General features: G+C 33.5%; 1 pseudogene; it reads left to right on the forward strand.

Moving 5' to 3' along the window:
* Window positions 1–1800: 1800 nt before the first annotated feature.
* On the forward strand, window positions 1801–2573 carry LOC136150946 (peroxiredoxin-6 pseudogene; annotated as a pseudogene).
* The last annotated feature ends 13080 nt before the right edge of the window (window positions 2574–15653 follow it).

A 15653-nucleotide genomic window follows, 5' to 3' on the forward strand; every position in this document is an offset into this window, starting at 1 on the left:
TCATAGCTTTTCTTTTAAAGAGCAAGCATCTTATAAGTCTGTGCCTGCAATCACCATCCTCGGTGATTTTGGAGCCTAAGAAAATGAAATGTGACAGTATTTCCTCTTTTTCCCCATCTATTTCCCATGAAGTGATGGGACTGGATGCCATGATCTCAGTTTTTTGAATGTTGAGTTTTAAGCCCGCTTTTTCACTCTCCTCTTTCACCTTCATCAAGAGGCTCTTTAGCTCCTCTTTGCTTTCTGCCATTGAAGTGGTTTCATCTGCATGTCTGTGGTCATTGATATTTCTTGCCAGCAATCTTGACTCCAACTTGTGAGTCATCCAGTGCAGCATTTCATATGATGTACACTGCACATAACTTAAATAATCAGGTTGACAATATACAGCTTTGACTTACTCCTTTCCCAATTTTGAACCAGCCCATTGTTCTATGTCCAGTTCTAACTCTTGCTTCTTGACCTGCATACAGATTTATTAGGAGCAAAGTAAGGTGGTTTGGTATTCCCATCTCTTTAAGAATTTTTACAGTTTGTTTTATTCACACAAAGACTTTATAGCATAGTCAATGAAGCAGAAATAGATATTTCTACTGTAATCCCCTTGCTTTCTGTGACCCAGTGCATATTGGCAATTTGATCTCTGGTTCTGCCTTTTCTGTAATATCTTAATAAACCATAAATCCTCCAAAAATAAAACATAAAAGACTTCATGTATGCATAAGTATGAAATGAAGACAAATTCAATAAGAAATAAATTTACTAAGTGATTTTATACCAAATATTATAAAACTTCAGATAAATGTAAACACTTACTTAAATGTAAAATGCAATATTTCATTGGAATATGAATCACAGAGTGTAATCATTCTTAGATAATAGTGATAAACATACACCACATTCATAAATAATGGAAAAAATAGAAAACAGAGAAAATATGGAGACTTTAAATTAAGAATTGCATAGATACTATATCAATATGAACAGAAAATGATAGCATAAAAAGCTAAATGTAATGTATACTGAAATACTTAGAAGTAACAATGAAATAAGTCATTTGAACACTGTATGTTAAAAAATTTGCAACATCCATAATAATGGCACATGAAGAATGTGAAGAAATGTATTTATAAGTAAAATCTTAATGAATACAGATGAGTAAACAAATAAAATATTACAAAATCACATGCAAAATATAATACAGCACCGATAATAAAAGCAAGTGTAAGACATTAGGAGTAATACTGTTGAGATAATATTTTGTCCTCAAAATAAGCACTGAAGAGTTTAATATATCTGTATATACTGGTTAAGTAAATGAGACCAGTTGGTCATTTGTAATAGATGGCAAAAGTTTTTAATAAAAATGTTTTTTGTTCTTTTATCTGATTTGAAAGGAATTTTTTTAGAAAATTAGTAACTGATACATCTTTGATATAGTTTATGTATTTAAAAATCAATTTCTAGAGTCATACTTTAATATAGTTTAAGATCAGTCGATAGGGTAGTATGTAATGTTGAACACCTAGAGGTAGCCAGCATTAGATAGAATTGAGAATATGAAAATTCCTAATTAATATTATTATTTAACAATTTAATAGAAGTTTGGCATAATTCAGTAAGTTAAGAAATATAGTTGTGAATTATAAAATGATGGAAAATAAGTTACTTTTATCATTTCTTGTAATGATGTGATTTTCTAGTAGAGAAACCGAATGTATTAAAGCTAAAAGTAGCAGAACCAGCAGGCTAGTGGCTGTCGGTGCATCTCCTCCTACTCCCCGCGTCACTGCTGCCGCCATGCCCGGAGACCTCCTCGGGGTCGAGGCTCCCAGCTTCAAGGCAAATACTACCATCGGCCGCATCCGTTTCCACAACTATCTGGGAGACTCATGGGGCATTCTCTTCTCCACCCTCCAGACGTTACCCCAGTGTGTACCACGGAGCTCGGCAGAGCAGCAAAGCTGGCACCAGAATTTACCAAGAGAACTGTTAAGATGATTTCTCTTTCTATAGACAGTGTGGAAGACCATCTTGCATGGAGCAAGGATGTCAACGCTTACAAAAGTGAAGATCCCACGGAACAGTTACCTTTTCCCATCATTGATGATAAGAATCAGGACTTTACCATCCAGTTGGGCATGCTGGACCCAGCAGAGAAAGACGAAAAGGGCATGCCTGTGACTGCTCGCGTGGTGTTTATTTTTGGTCCTGGTAAAAAACTGAAACTGTCCATCCTCTACCCAGCTACCACTGGCAGGAACTTTGATGAGATTCTTAGAGTAATTATCTGTCTCCAGCTGACAGCAGAAAAGAGGGTGGCCATTCCGGTTGACCAGAAGAATGGGGACAGCGTGATGGTCCTTCCAACCATCCCTGAAGAGAAAGCCAAAAACCTTTTCCCTAAAGGAGCCTTCATCAAAGAGCTCCCATCTGGCAAGAAATACTTCCGCCCAGCCATAGACTCGCCACAGAGTTGGTTCTGGAGCTGCCCACTTAGCACCATGAGCCAGAGGATGCCAGCTGTCCATCACGGTTTCCCGCAGCAGTCCATTAAAAACATTCTGGTGTGATCACAGCCAAGGTCTTTAGGTTGCTATACTACTGGCTTATTAAGTGAAAAACAGCACTAAAAATTCCCCGGGATCCTTTGTGCCTTCAGCAGCTTTCTCCTCTGTGCACTCTCTGCTGACTCTCCTCGAAATTTGAGGCTTATCTTGGACCTCTGCAGGGTTTATGACCAAGAGGTGGTATCAGTTTATGGTCGAAAAAGCCTGCTCTGCTCCATCATTTTGTGTTGGCCAAAATGTTCATTTGGCTTTTTAAAACGTGAACGAACGTTTCGGCCAAGCCAATAGAATGACTATCAGATTTTGTGGTTTTTTTCTTTCTTTCTTTTTTTTTTTCCTGTTCTAATCAAATCTTCTGTTACCCATTTTGGGAAGGAATAGAACTTGGGGTTCAACTTCCTCTGTACGTATCTATGTGTGTAACCTAAGAACTTAGAGTAACCTGGAAGTTCTTCAGTATTTCATGTTTTGATTATAACTGGGGGAAAAAACCTTTTCAATTCAGTACTTTTCTAGTAGATAAATGAAAGATGAGCCTGGGGAGAGAATCTTTAAATATTTTGCTATCAAGAAAATTTTTCAATAAATTTCTATTAAAAGCGAGAAGCTACAGAAAAGGCTCCACTTGGCCTGCCAGAGAGGTGTAGCAGAAGGCATGAGCAACATGACAGTGCCAGGTGTCTTTTGGAGAATTTCTGGATGTCAGTCTGTTCTGCAATGAGGTGCAGGTGAAAGGGCCCGCCATGGGAAGAGGGAAGAGGACGACTGAAAATGTTTTTTTTTTTTAATCTATTCTTGCAGTGGGGGAGGGAGACAATTTTCTGAATTTTGCTTCTTAGGGATCAGCAAATAAATACTTTGTCAAAAACATGAAAAGAAAAAATAAAGCTAAAAAGTAAGTTTAAAAGTGGCTGGTTATAAAACAAGTGCACAAATTGAATGGTGATAATAATCAGAATTTATGAAAATAAAAAAGATCACAAATGAGAAAAAATATTATGTATCTAAAATTAATAAGACAAAATCACTGAGGTACTTTTGAAAATTAATGTAATTAACTTTGATGATAAAATAGCAAATAACATTTTTTTTCAATGAAACAACTCAAATTTAATGAAATGTTAATAATATTATGAACTCTAAATAATTACAAAAGTCCATATTACCAAATATAACCATGAATGTATTTTCACCTAATTACTTATTATGGAACAATTATCTCTACCTCATGTTTTAGGGAGCATAATAATATGATCATATCATGCAAAGAATTGGAATTAATCTAATCAATCTAAGGCCTCACTAAGAAATGGAGAGTTTTTTTTTATTTTTAATTTTACATCTATATGAGTTGGCATTTTTCTTCAATTAATGTTTGTTTCCTGGAAAATTAAAAATATAATAAGGAAATATAATCTAAAAATATATATACAGAATGGAGTTGATAGATCATATAATTGTTCTGTTTCTTATTCTTTTGAGGAGCTGTGATACTGTTCTTCCCAATGATCACACCAATTTACATTCCCTCTAACAGAACACAAGGGCCTCTTTTCTCCACATTCTCACCAATACTTGCTATCTTTAGGCTTTTTCAGATAATAGTCATCCTTACAGTTATGAGTTGATCACTTATTTTAATTTTCATTCACATTTCCCTGATTATTGTTGATGTTGAGCACTTTTCCGTGTCTATTCACTTCCTCTGTCCAATTTTTCCAAAGATAATTTGCCAAAAACATGTGAGCAAGTCACATAAGATAGTTAATAGATAAATGGTTAAAGATCATAGGAAATTATTTGTGTCACTCAAATTTTAAAAATTGTTTTGAAGTTGCAGTAAGATTCAGTCTTCATGAATTAATCATATAAGAAAAAAAACATAAAATATACAAGCTTACTTAATTCTAGAGATCATCACATATGAAACATTAGTATATAATTGCTGCTTGAAATTTTCTAATTTTAAGTATCTCTACTAATATTCTAAATAAAATGATTTTATTAATTTTGTGTCATTGAAAAAGTACTTTGGTTTCTGTTATGTGAAATCAAAAGAATTCTACATTGCCAAAAATGGTCACTTTTTTTATTAAAAAGCATGCAGAAACATATAAACAGGAAGTACATGTAAGCAAAATGTCAATAGTATTTGCATTTTGGTAGGCTACCACTTTCTCTTTTTATTTATTTTTCTAAATTTTTGTTTTTATTTTTAGATTTTACATAGTTTACATGATATTTATGCATAATTTTGTAATGAAATAATTAAAATAATATTTGAAATATACAACTGGTTATTTTTGAACTGGACTTGATTATGAATAGATTTAAAAAGAACAAACAAGAACACCTCTGTTTAAAGATCACATAAAACATTATTTTGCTTTGAATCATTAAAGCAGAGTTTCCCAAAATTTGGTTAGTTTGGTTATAGATTTCAAAGCCTATTGAAATGTATATGTATTCATTCTTAGCATAGAATATTTATCCATATTTTTCTTTTTTTCATTTACCAAAGAGCATAGAAAGCTCTATTTGGAAAATCCTGAATTAGTGCCTATAAGCCAGTAAGTTGGAATTCCCAGATGGCTTAATTGTAAAGAATCCACCTGCCTAAATAGTAGAAACAGCAGATGCAGATTTGATCCCTGGGTGAGGAGATCCCCTGAAGGAGAAAATGGCAACCCACTCTGGTATTCTTGCCTGGAGAATCCCATGGACAGAGGAGCCCGGCAGGCTACAGTCCATGAGGCTGCAAAGAGTTGGGTATGACTGAAGCGACTTGGAACACATACACAGTCTTATAAAATTCCTATTGTAAAGGAAATTGCAAGAGAATCAAAAATGTTTTAATAAAGCACTGTTGAATCACAGTATTTACTAGAATATACATTTGCTAAACATGATCAACTGCAGTATATTATGTTTAATATGAATCCCATGCTGTATATATTGACCAATACTTACATAAATCTATGTCTTTTTCCATCTGTCATCTATCTATATTTATCTTCCTTTTAATTTCTAAAATATTATTACTTTAATCAACATTAATAAAATAAGATGGCTTGCTACACTCTTTATTGTGCACAAACTATTAATTTTATGTGAATATAACTTAAGAATAAAATATCTCTAGGAAGTGCCCTCTATAAAGCAGAAAATAAGTGGTTAACCATATGTTAGATATTGTTAATACAATTCGCAGCACATGTTAAAACTCACAGCATCACTTTCCAAGCATTTTAGAAAATACTCTTCAACAGGATGTTTGGATGTTCTAGATCCATTATTTATGAACACATCATAAAAAAACAACTAAAATATCAGCATAGATGAAACTCTTTATAAGCATCAGTGCCTCAGTCTGGTTAAATACTTATTTTATTTCTCTAAAGGGCGTATGACATACATGATGATGGAATTCAAAATCGTTTTCCAACTTTACCATGTAGGAGGTTAGCAATATTGTAGGTTTTTTTTTTTTTTTTTTTTTTTGAGGAGAGAGAAAACTGTCTTGACAGTACATAAAATTTGTCTAATTCTTTTAGTAGCTGTGAGTTTTGCTTGGGAACAGATTTCTACAGCCAACTTAGAAACCTGTAAGTTAAATGGAAATTAAAAACTCAAAACTGTTGCAGACAAATTATAGAAGTTATTGAATTCAAACTATAACTTTTATGAAAAGTGTAAGTTAAAACTATTGCTGCTGTCTGAATCTTAAACTCTGATCAGTGTTTTCCTGTTGTATCTTTTTTTATTGCCAACCAATTCTAAGACTCCTTTGAACTTAATTTTCTAATCCTATTTTTTGTGGTCCTCTTCTCATTTCTTTATTTAGTCCTCCTTCCTCTTACCCTTAGCCATTAAAAAAATAACAAGCTGTTGTTTATCCTCTTCATTGCATGGTCCTTCCATCTAATTTTTTCATCGTTGACGTCAAATAAAAGCCTCTAAATAAATGGTTTTTTGTCTTCAGTGGTGTTTTCCAAGAAAGGGTTCATATACTCCCTTGTTTCTTCCAGATTATTTGTGGCCTGTGACATCTAACCAGGGTCCACCTATAGGGAAGCCCAGAGCCTTGGTGCCAATCTTGCATGTCCATTTCTCTCTGTCCTTTCTCAGTTGAGTAAACAACCAAAATTGCTTTGTTCTGTAGAAACTTGAATCTTCTAAATTGAAATTGAGATTACACTTCTGCTTTGAAGAACCTGTATAAGGGTTTGTGAAAATGTTCTATATATATATATTTTTTTTTTTTTTTTTTTTTTTTTGCATTCTGTGGATGAATTAGAAATTGATATAGAATGAATATGTGGAGTGGTTTTAGGGAAGTGCAAATACTCTATATGATACTATAACAGTGTATATGTTTCACTATACACTTGTCCAAACCACAGAATATATATTAAAAGTGATCTGTAATGTAAATTATGGACCTTAGGCTAAAATAATGCATCCAAGTAGGTGTATCAATGTAACAAATGTACCACTTGGTGGAAAATGCTGATAATGGGGAAGGCTGTTCATTAGTCAAGCCCATAGTATGTGGGAAATCCCTATACTTTGCATTAAATTTTGTTTGAAGCTAAAATTATTCAAAATCTATTTGTAAAATTGTTATTCAATAAAGGAATATGTGAAATGTTAAATATATATATTTAGATATCCAATGCAGCACTGTTTGTAGTGATAAACAAATAATGATTATCAATAGAAAATTAAAGAAATTATGACATATACTTAAGAATGGAATATTGTGTAGTCACTAAAATAAGAAAAAAATAATTCAAAACATAATGTTGAGCTAGTAAGGTACAGAGCAATTTTCACAGGTATAATAAAGGAATGTGCAAGTGTATACATAACCAAATGGTTTCTAGAATGGTCAGATTCTAGATCATGGTTGGTCTAGAATTGTAATCTATAAATGGTAACCATGGTTGCCTGTGCAGTGGATAAGGAACTTGGGGGTCACCTGCAGGAAGAAGGCTGAACAGTCATTCTATAGTCTTTCTAATGCTCATTTCTTTTTCACACTTGTTTAATCATGTGCATATACTCCTTATTATTTTTTTAAATAAAAGTATACAGCATTTGTTTAAAAATTAATATAAGCATATGTAGAAAATGTGGCTGACACAACGCCTGTACTTTAACAAACACACTGATATAAAGTAGACTAAATTTAATCATGATAGAATAATACAAGAAAAAATGAGATTTATTTTCTACATCCATAACTATTTCTATTTTGTAGGTAAGTTCATTTGTACATTTTTTAAGATTACACATATAAACAATATCATATGATATTTGTTTTTGTCTGACTTGCTTCACTCAGTGTGGCAGTCTGTAAATCTATTCATATTGCTGCAAATGGCATTATTTCATTATTTTTATGGCTAATATTCCATTGTATATATGTCCCACATCTCCTTTATCCATTCCTCTGTTGATGGACATTTAGGTTACTTCCATGTTCTGGCTATTGTAAATAATACTACAATGAACATTGGAATGCATATATCTTACTAGGGGGTCATGGAGATAAATTACAATATTAGGGTTGACATATATACACTGTTGCTGTTGTTGTTCAGTTGTTCAGTCACGTCCAACTCTCTGAGACCCCTTGGACTGCAGCATGCCTGCCAGGCTTCTCTGTCCTTCGCCATCTCCTGGAGCTTGCTCAAACTCATGCCCATTGAGTCAATGATGCCATCCAACCATCTCGTCCTCTGTCATCCCCTTCTCCTCGGGCCTTCAGTGTTTCCCGGCATCAGGGTCTTTTCCAATGAGTCAGCTCTTCGCATCAGGTGGCCAAAGTATTGGAGCTTCAGCTTCAGCATCAGTCCTTCTCATGAATATTCAGGACTGATTTTCTTTAGAATTGACTGGTTTGATCTTCTTGCAGTCCAAGAAACATTACTGTCCATACACACTACTATACATAAAATAGATACCTGATAAGGACCTACTGTATAGCACAGGGAACTCTACTCCATACTCTGTAATAACCTATATGGGAAAAGAATGCATAAAAGAGTAAATATATGTATAACAGGTTCACTTTGCTATGCACAAGAAACTAACATAACATTGTAAATCAATTATACCCTAATAAAAATAAAAATAGTTTTCTCTTTAAAAAATAAGAAGATAAAATGAACTCCAAATGGCATGTTTCAGTCAAGTGTTTAGGACCACAGAGCTTTTGAACCACAGAGGATTGAAAGGAGCTGTGTGAGTTAACTTATCCAGTGCCCAGGATACAGGCAGGATGACTCCAAAACTTCCACCAGGGAACAAAGGGGTCATCATTGTTTTTCAATATATTACTTTATTCAGTGAATAGCATGGTTAGTCACATTCAAATATTGCCATTAGTTTATTTTTATTTGTTTTATATATATTTTTTTAAAATGTATATGATTCCATAATTTTTAATACATGAAGCAATCAAATTGAATACTAGTTTCAGTCCTGTTCTAGCTATTTATTGATCCAAATAATTTAAATCAACAAAAAGCTCGAAGCAATTTTCTTTTGCACTTGCCTCAGCAAAGCAAAACAAAACCAAAAACAAATTTTAAAAATACTTATTCTTTGCAGAACATTCTTTAAATGACCCAACCTGAACTTTCTGAGCTGATAGAGAACCAGCAAGTATAATAGGTAAATACTCTGTCACAATTATGCTCTCTGGAACTTTCAGCAACTTTTATTTCTTGACATGGTGTAATTATTTCTACGGATTCTGCTCAGTTTCCTCACTTAATCCCTGACTGCTTCATGCTCAGCAGGAAATTTTGCACTTCGCCACTACTATTGAGACCAGTCAACATCTCCCCTTCCTCTTCACACTCCTCTCCACACTGGAGAGATATACTCCCCACCTTCCTCCACCTTTTTTTTTTTTTTTATTCAATAAACAATCTGCTTGTTAATCTTAGATCCAATGTAGAGTTCAAGATGCTTGAGTGAGAGGCAATGACCTTGGGATTTTGACAGAGTATAACTCTCACTACAATATTTGAAATTGCCTTTAGCTCCTTTGTTTAACTCTGAATAATCTCCTAAATTCAGCTAATTAGTTGCCTGATTATATTTGCAAAGTCTTTTTACAGAATTTTCTAGATTTGTGTTTAACTGAATAACCCATAGAAGAGGCTCTTGGGAAGATTTATTTATGGGTCTGCCTTCCATTTAATCACTGTCATCCACATAGCCAAATGTTTAGACGCAAAAAGTCTTACATTAATAACTATGAAAATACTTAAGTAAAAGATTCTTCATATACTAAGACTAAAGTAATTTGTTTATTCAGGTATTAAATAAGCATAGAACATTTACCCTGTGATTTTCATTGATAATACAACAATTATTATAATACAGATACACTATTTCTATTTCTGAGTTTACAATTCATCATTTAGTAGACAGATGGATATTGAACAAACACCCACATTTTATGAGAGAAAATAATGGGAAAGGATGTAAGAGGGACCCATAATCATTTTGAATAAATTGAGTTTCCACTGGAATCATTTACTTAATACAGTCGATGATGCATTTCTCTTTCTAAAACACCTCAGTTATTCCGTTATCTTCTGATACTATGCATCCTCTCTCCTTTCTCATCATTGTTGAACATTAGTCCCTATTTACATAGCATTTTTGATATGCTGAACTGGTAATTTTCTGAAAAATGCAGTCTTACTTCAAACCTCTGCCTACACAGAGGCATCTCAAACCACTGTTTTAATCATTCCCTAAAATAATCATTGCCTGACACCTTCAGATATCATTGGTCTTCCAGGTTCTATATCTAAGAGCTTCCTATAAATTGACATGATACCACACACAGAATTTTATAAACATCCTTCTGTAAAATTTTCTCTCCCAAAACAGTGGGATATTTACAGATAAGTACTGTACCTTATATTGAACTGGACCAGACTATTGAGCCTAGCCTTATAAAACTGATGGATGAATTCTGAATTAAATAGAAATAGAGAGTGAAGCAACAGGGAGAATGGAAGACAAGAAGAAAATGAGACAGGAAAGAAGGAAAAAAGGAATGAAAAGAAACAAGACATACTTTGGATTTTATACCATCATATTTTTAGTATGTGCTTAGTTCTTACATTTCACTTCTCACAGATTTATTTTCAAAATATGCCTATATTTTGAAACTTACCACATTTGATAATGTTACTGGTGAATATCACTAATGGAAATTATTTTAATATCAGTGAAGTATTTTTATGATTTCTTTGCTACTACAAATGTCCATTTCAGAGGTACTATTGACTTCTATTAATTAATGTTAGGTGTGTGATTTCCAGAGCTTATTAAAAATTACTGAAAGAAATTCTAATCCATTCTATTTTTCTTTCGATTTAATTCAACAGAATCTATGTAAGACTTACTTATGAAGTATTTTATTCTTCCCTCACAGTGATAACTCTTTTTAATTTTAGCTTTCAAATTGCATTGACTGATAATCAAATTGTTCTCAGTACCCTTGTGTTAACTCTGGTCATTATATCTAAGTAGAAATGACAAATTAAAAAAATTAAATGCAGTATCTCTGTTATCATTTTAAATGTCATTATTTCTAGCAATTTAAATAGCTAGAAATTTAGCCTTTAAAAAAAAAAAATCATTCTTTCACGTTTTTAGTCACATACTGATTGGAGGGAATAATTGTCCACTGAGTGGAGTGAGATACTTGGGGGCAGAGGTCATGAGTTTGATCTCTAGGGATCTGTTTCTACATGGCTTTGTTATTTGTTGTCATAGTTCCTTGGTCACACTGCTTTATGACTGCTGAATCATAATCACCTCAGACATCTGACATTTGTCTGACAATAGTGCTCTGCTGCACTTCCATTCATTTATTTCTATTTTTTTGGTATTAAAAAATTCAAAGGCATAATTTGAAAAAGAGGTTGTCCACAACCATCATGTCTGTTTTTATGAAGCAAAAATGCAGACTCTTTTATGCCCTATTGGCAGGTTAGCTTGTAGCATTTTACATATATCATAGAAACACTATTTAAATCAACCATCAAATACATCTGTGATATCCCTAGCATCTCCTTTTTGTGTTAAATTTGTATGTAAAAGGAAGTTCGTTGGTGCTTGCGATAAAAACTGACAAAAATATAAAGGATGAAAAATATAATTATTCTATAGAAAATAAAAATAAAGTAACTAAAGCCTAAGATATTGTTTAGCTGACTTTGTGTGTAAAATAATCAGTAATTTGACTCTCTCTTGATTTTATTTTTTCTCATTTATTATTTCTATAATCAAGATCATTTTCTTCATCCAGTGATGCTTACTTAGTTCAGTGACAGTGATATTCATAACTTTCTATTGTCTATTTGGCAAAACATTTAAAGTATTATTTTAAAACTCTCCACTGTTGATTCTGTGATGACTTGAAATCAATTAACATAACAAGAAATGAGTCATTATCTAACCACTAAACATAACCCCAACATCAATTCTCTACTTCTTCACATTGATATTTGATGGAGAAAAGTACCTGGCCTTGATGATTCTTATTAACATTTCTGGCATCTTTTTTCTCTCTTTCTGACTCCAATCCATAACACACAGATAATTCTACATCAAACTCAACTCCCACCTACAATTCAAAGAAAATCATACAGATTGTCATGGAATGCCAATTTAAACAGAAAATTAGAATAGAATTTGATCTAGTTAGAAGATGGAGGTGGAGACCTCCCAGTTAGAACTCTACAATTTAAAAACCAGATGGTGATGACACTGGCCTTCCATATAGCCAAGTGGGGAAGAAGAGTCACATTGATTATTATAGGTTGCGTAGAACACCAAGATGGGAATGAGGCTTCTGAGCATTCAAAGCTATCACCATGCTTATGTTACAAGCCACAAATTGAACTCCCTAGGTCGTTGTTAGGGTAGGACCTTGCAATACATTTTAGAAACTAATCTAAATGTGCAGGCAGTTGAAATGTAACCAGAAAGAGAAGATTAAAAAGCAAGGGTCTCCCTGATCTGGATCCTGCTAATGCCAAGCTCCTAATGGTAGTTGATCTTCCTCTCTTGGCACCTCTTTACATCAGAGAGCTATGCAGGTGCAGAGAGAATAAGAAGGAGCAGGTGACAAGTATTCTGACAGCAGAGACAAACCATATCTTACAAGAACTACGTGTGAAACCCTGTGAGAAGCAAGAACTTAAAGAAAATGGAGAGTCATGAAACTTTTGATGATTTATTCAGCAGTGCTGTGACGAGTGAGGATTGCTTAACACTGTTTCCTTGACCATTTTAAAAGACATATTTTCCTCTATGTGTCTGGCATTTTTCAGAAGGTAGTGCTATGATACAGAAAAGTTATTTTTTGAGAGGAGAAGAGTGGGTTGGATCATATTCCAGTGAAAATATATAGTGAACTGTTAAATGGCTTTTGTCTTCATTGAATTTCTCTTTACAGATTAATCAGAAAATCAGGCTTTGTGATACCTTGCCTCAATAATATTTTCAGAATTACAAGATGAAGCAACATGAGTTTATGATATCTCCTGCATTTGGTAAAACCCTTAACTTGCAGTCCAAAGGCAAGAAGTTAAGAGTTGTATGAACAGAAACATGAAATATTACATTGTTTTTCCACAATTCGTTCTAATTTTTTTTTTTTTCAATGTGAAGAAGGTGAAAAAATCCCAACAGGGGAACAGTACCTAGGATTTTGTTACGAATAGAAATGACAGATTTTTACCTCTTCATCCCTTACTCCTGTCTTGCCCCTCTCCTTATGCATAAAACAAATAGACCACAAGGATATATTGCACAGCACAGGGAATATGGTCAATATTTTATAATAATTATAAATGAAGTGTTACCTTTATCGTTTGTGAATCATTATGCGGTATACTTGTAAGTTACATAATATTGTATATCAACTGTATGTCAATAAATTACAGATACTTATGTCACATTTCAGTTGTCACATATACTACAAATTAATCTTGATGGTTATCACTACTTCAAGATCACTGTTGTTAAAATACCCATAACATTTGTTAATGTGTTAAAGAAGGTAATCAGACATTTTCATACCACAAATTTTGTTTATAATATTTTGATAATGTATTTGAATATTTTTGGTCTTTTGTTTTTCTTTAAATGTGTTTATAGCATTATTATGAGAATAGATCCGTGGGCATCACCAAAATGTCACACAGGTCTTTGGGCACAGAGGGGTATGCATCTTGACTTACTGATGTTCTGAGCATGCGTGTTGATGTTCTGTTCATGCGTGAATGCTCAGTCATGTCCGAATCTTTGTGATCCTATGGACTGCAGCCTGCTAGGCTCTTCTGTCCATGGGCTTCTGTAGAGGGTTTTTAAACATAAAGACAGAATACAGTGAGTCCCATAAACACAAAAGGTCGAGACTGCTTGTTTAGCCACTGTCGTGGGAGATGCCAAGTTTTCAGAGGGTACTGAGGTAAATTTACTACCCAAGAAAATTTATTCTACACGCTGAATGTCACAGATTCACAATCAAGTCTTAATGTCATCACAGAGCCACTGATCTGAAGGGATACATTCTGCAGAACCTCTAGCCATCTTATTTAAGAAGAAAATGAAGCAATGGAATATGACCAATGGGTTTGCCAACTGCATCATTGCTTCATTAAGATTGAAAGCATGCCAGACCCCTGGGGTGCCAATATCTAAAAATGTCTGAATTGGAAACCTTTGCAAACATGGCACATCAGGAATAGAGGGTAAGCCATGGATTTAAGCAGAAGGATATTTAAAAATTACTGAACGTGCTTGTGTTTGGAAAGTGAGCTACAAAATTATTACACAAGGTGTCTTTAAAAGGAAAGCTGGTCCTTTTGTACCATCAGCATCTTACTTTCAATTTATAAATGTAGTTGTGTGCTCAAAGTATATTAATGTAAAAAAATGATTTCAACAAAACATGGAACTTTCAAAATAAATGAAAATTTTTCAGTCTTGTTCAGTTTTGGATATATGTGTATTTGTATATTTGACAGCACACATGTGTATGCCTCAATATACTTCTGTTAAATGAACAGTTTATTTTTTATATTAAGATGTTCATTTTCATATTGTCCAAATTTCAGTACTAGTTGTTGGTCTTTCGGGACATTAATGAATTTTCTGGTTTTTGTATTCTTTACCCTGCAGGAAAGGCATGGCCCTCTTTTCCGTCTGTGTTCCTTCTCTGCTGTGCAATAAATAAAAGTCAAGAGGATCTTTGGTTCACCTCCCTCAGGTGTTCTGAATCACTCTCCCAAAGCTGTTATTACTATACTCAAGGACATGGATGCTGGTACATTTACTCAGAATTTGCTTTGAGCTCTTCCTGTGAACAGATATAAATAAGGCCTTAATTTTCCAACCATCTGTTTTCCTTCCAAAGCAAAAGTTAATAAGAAATATATCCTGATTTTTAGCTTGCTATTTTCTTTTCCAAATTTGGATTTCACATGCTTTTCAAAAATCTTCAGTACTTAAAATGTTCTCCAATGTTGGCGAAAACTGTTAAGTACCAACACAATCAGCTAGGAAGGGAATGGAATATTTTGTTAATTAATTGTGAACTCTGCCAAGTGCAATAGTGTAGTTGCTCATCCCGAATACATTAACAGTGCATATTTTTTGTGAAGTATGAAAAATATTTTTTTCTCAGAGAATGTGTACACTTTGGAAAATGAATAAATTCTTGAAGCAGATTTTTATCATTAATGAACATTTACCCACTAAAAACATTGTGTGTAAAGATCCAACAATGCTAAGAACATTGTCTTTACTTACCACTCCACCTTTTCTTTCAGTTTGCTTCATTTTTTAAATGTAAGACTGAAAATGAGCTGTGAATTTTATGACTTCATAATTAACCACTAAAACTTGTAAAATACTTGATTAACATTTTTGAATGTACTGCCAAATTGTGTACCAGATACACCTGCCAAGTGAAAAGATCTATCTGACACCTTATAGTCAAGGAAACTCACACTTCTTTAAACTGAAAACACTTGG

This window comes from Muntiacus reevesi, chromosome 19 (assembly GCF_963930625.1).
Source record: "Muntiacus reevesi chromosome 19, mMunRee1.1, whole genome shotgun sequence".
NCBI classification, from domain to species: domain Eukaryota; kingdom Metazoa; phylum Chordata; class Mammalia; order Artiodactyla; family Cervidae; genus Muntiacus; species Muntiacus reevesi.